This window comes from Arachis ipaensis, chromosome B5 (assembly GCF_059453495.1).
Source record: "Arachis ipaensis isolate K30076 ecotype BB chromosome B5, ASM5945349v1, whole genome shotgun sequence".
Lineage (NCBI taxonomy): Eukaryota > Viridiplantae > Streptophyta > Magnoliopsida > Fabales > Fabaceae > Arachis > Arachis ipaensis.
This window is the reverse complement of record NC_142440.1, coordinates 135,660,513-135,664,675: the sequence shown is the minus strand read 5'-3', so window position 1 is coordinate 135,664,675 and position 4,163 is coordinate 135,660,513. Positions and strand designations below refer to the sequence as shown.

Below are 4,163 nucleotides of genomic sequence, written 5' to 3'. Positions count from 1 at the left end.
AGAAATCTCTATACTGTGACATAGAGGATTCTATATTTTCTTTTCTGTTTTCTTCTTTTTCATATGAGCAGGAACAAAGATAAGAACATTCTTGTTGAAGCTGATCCTGAACCTGAAAGAACTCTAAAGAGGAAGCTAAAGCACAACTCTCTGGAGAAAATCTGAGTGAAAATTTCGAAAAAGAAGGAGACATGGCCAAAAATAATAACAATGCAAGGAAGATGCTTGGTGACTTTACTGCACCTAATTCCAATTTACATGGAAGAAGCATCTCAATTCCTGTCATTGGAGCAAACAACTTTGAGCTTAAACCTCAATTAGTTTCTCTGATGCAACAGAACTGCAAGTTCTATGGACTTCCATTAGAAGATCCTTTTCAGTTCTTAACTGAATTCTTGTAGATCTGTGATACTGTTAAGACCAATGGGGTTGATCCCGAGGTCTACAGGCTTATGCTTTTCCCGTTTGCTGTAAGAGACAGAGCTAGAGTATGGTTGGACTCTCAACCTAAAGATAGCCTGAACTCTTGGGATAAGCTGGTCAAGGCTTTCTTAGCCAAGTTCTTTCCTCCTCAAAAGCTTAGTAAGCTTAGAGTGGATATCCAAACCTTCAGACAGAAGGAAGGTGAATCCCTCTTTGAAGCTTGGGAGAGATACAAGGAACTGACCAAAAAGTGTCCTTCTGACATGCTTTCAGAATGGACCATCCTGGATATATTCTATGATGGTCTGTCTGAGCTATCAAAGATGTCACTGGACCATTCTGCAGGTGGATCTATTCACCTAAAGAAAACGCCTGCAGAAGCTCAAGAACTCATTGACATGGTTGCAAATAATCAATTCATGTACACTTCTGAAAGGAATCTTGTGAGTAATGGGACGCCTCAGAGGAAGGGAGTTCTTGAAATTGATACTCTGAATGCCATATTGGCTCAGAACAAAATATTGACTCAGCAAGTCAATATGATCTCTCAGAGTCTGAATGGATTGAAGGAATCATCCAACAGTACTAAAGAGGCATCTTCTGAAGAAGAAGCTTATGATCCTGAGAACCCTGCAATAGCAGAGGTGAATTACATGGGGGAACCCTATGGAAACACCTATAATCCCTCATGGAGAAATCATCCAAATTTCTCATAGAAGGATCAATAAAAGCCTCAACAAGGCTTTAATAATGGTGGAAGAAACAGGTTTAGCAATAGCAAGCCTTTTCCACCATCCGCTCAGCAACAGACAGAGAATTCTGAGCAGAACCCATCTAGCTTAGCAAATATAGTCTCTGATCTATCTAAGGCCACTCTAAGTTTCATGAATAAAATAAGGTCCTCCATTAGAAATTTGGAGGCACAAGTGGGCCAGCTGAGTAAAAGAGTCACTGAAATCCCTCCTAGTACTTTCCCAAGCAATACAGAAGAGAATCCAAAGAGAGAGTGCAAGGCCATTGATATAACCAAAATGGCCGAACCCAAAGAGGAGGAGGAGGACATGAATCCTAGTGAGGAAGACCTCCTGGTACCGTCAGTGAACAATAAGGAGTTTCCCTTAGAGGAACCAAAGGAATCTGAGGCTCATCTAGAGACCATAGAGATTCCAATGAACCTCCTTCTGCCCTTCATGAGCTCTGATGAGTATTCTTCTTCTGAAGAGAATGAGGATGTTACTGAAAAGCAAGTTGCCAAGTACCTTGGTGCAATCATGAAGCTGAATGCCAAATTATTTGGTAATGAGACATGGGAAGATGAATCTCCCTTGCTCATCAATGAACTGAGTGATCTAGATCAACTGACATTGCCTCAGAAGAAACAGGATCCTGGAAAGTTCTTAATACCTTGTACCATAGGCACCATGACCTTTGAGAAGGCTCTATGTGACCTTGGGTCAGGGATAAACCTCATGCCACTCTCTGTGATGAAGAAACTGAGAATCCTTGAGTTAAAGGCTGCCAATTTCTCATTAGAGATGGCAGACAAATCCATGAAAATGGCTTATGGACAAGTGGAGGACGTGTTAGTAAAGGTTAAAGGCCTTTACATCCCTGCTGATTTCATAATTCTAGACACTGGGAAGGATGAGGATGAATCCATTATCCTTGGAAGACCCTTCCTAGCCACAACAAGAGCTGTGATTGATGTGGACAGAGGAGAATTGATCCTTCAACTGAATGAGGACAACCTTGTCTTTAAAACTCAAGGATCTCCTTTTGTAACCATCGAGAGGAAGCATGAAAAGCTTCTCTCACTGCAGAGTCAATCAAAGCCCCCACAGTCAAACTCTAAGTTTGGTGTTGGGAGGTTCCAACCTTGCTCTGATTATCTGTGAGGCTCCATGGGAGCTCACTGTCAAGCTATTGACATTAAAGAAGCACTTGTTGGGAGGCAACCCAATGTTATTTAATCATATCTATTTTATTTTCTCTTTGTTATTTCGTGTTTTATTAGGTTGATGATCATGTGGAGTCACAAAAACTACTGAAAAATCAAAAACAAAATAAAAAACAACATTAAAAACAGCACACCCTGGAGGAGAGCAGTCTGGCATTTAAACGCCAGAAACAAGCATCTGTCTGGCGTTTAACGCCAGAAACAGGCACCAAGCTGGCGTTTAACGCCAGAAACAAGCATCTACCTGGCGTTAAACGCCAGAAACAAGCTACATTTGGGTGTTTAACGCCAGAAACAGGCAGCAGTCTGGCATTAAACGCCAGGATTGCACAGCAAGGGCGTTTTACACGCCTAATTGGAGCAGTGATGTTAAGTCCTTGGCCCCACTGGATCTGTAGACCCCACAGGATCCCCACCACTTCTTCTCCCCTCTTCACACCTTTTCATAACTCTCTTCCATAAATACCCTTCCCCAATCACCTCCATTACTCCTCCAAAACCATCATACAACCCACCTACACCCACCCAATCAAATTCAAACCATCACTATTTCCTTTTCACACATCATTACCACCTAAACCCCCCTAGCCGAACCATTCACACACCTCCATCTCCTCCATCTCTTCTTCTTCTCCTCCTTTCTTTCTTCTTTTGCTCGAGGACGAGCAAACATTTTAAGTTTGGTGTGGAAAAAGCATTGCTTTTTTTGTTTTTCCATAACCACTAATACCTCAAGGGATGCACTTCCCTCCATAGAATTATTGGGAGCAAATCAATACTTCCCTAGGAGAATTAAGTTCCAACATGGGACAACTAAGGGTGGAGCACCAAGAACACTCCATCATCCTCCATGAAATTAGAGAAGATCAAAGAGCTATGAGGGAGGAGCAAGAAAGACAAGGAAGAGACATAGAGGAGCTCAAGAGCACCATTGGTTCTTCAAGGAGAGGAAGACGCCACCCTCACTAAGGTGGACTCATTCCTTAATCTCCTTGTCTATTTATTTTCTGTTTTTCAGTTTTTGAGCCTTGTGTGTTATTTATGTTTGTGCCTTTACTACATGATCATTAGTGTCTAAGTGTCTATGCCTTAAAGTTATGAATATGAATCCATCACCTCTCTTGAATGAAAAATGTTTTAATTACAAAAGAACAAGAAGTACATGATTTCGAATTCATCCTTGAAACTAGTTTAATTATTTTGATGTGGTGACAATACTTTTTGTTTTCTGAATGAATGCTTGAACAGTGCATATGTCTTTTTGAAGTTGATGTTTATGAATGTTAAATATGTTGGCTCTTGAAGAATAAGAAAAAAAGGAGACATGTTATTTGATAATCTAAAAAATCATAAAAATAATTCTTGAAGTAAGAAAAAGCAGTGAATACAAAAGCTTGCGAAAAAAAAGAGAGAAAAATAAGTGAAAAAAAAGAGAAAAAGAACAAGCAAGCAGAAAAAGCCAAAAGCTCTTAAAACCAAAAGGCAAGAGAAAAAAGCCAATAACTCTTAAAACCAAAAGGCAAGGGTAATAAAAAGGATCCAAGGCTTTGAGCATCAGTAGATAGGAGGGCCTAAAGGAATAAAATCCTAGCCTAAGCGGCTAAACCAAGCTGTCCCTAACCATGTGCTTGTGGCGTGAAGGTGTCAAGTGAAAACTTGAGACTGAGCGGTTAAAGTCAAGGTCCAAAGCAAAAGAAGAGTGTGCTTAAGAACCTTGGACACCTCTAATTGGGGACTTTAGCAAAGCTGAGTCACAATCTAAAAAGGTTCACCCAATTATGTG

General features: G+C 40.6%; 1 non-coding gene across 1 annotated transcript; it reads right to left on the bottom strand.

Annotated features, from left to right (window-relative positions):
* Window positions 1–584: 584 nt before the first annotated feature.
* LOC148565883 (small nucleolar RNA R71) lies at window positions 585–692 on the bottom strand. The gene has a single exon (XR_015884048.1). It is a non-coding gene; the product is annotated as a small nucleolar RNA R71 (small nucleolar RNA).
* Window positions 693–4,163: the final 3,471 nt, after the last annotated feature.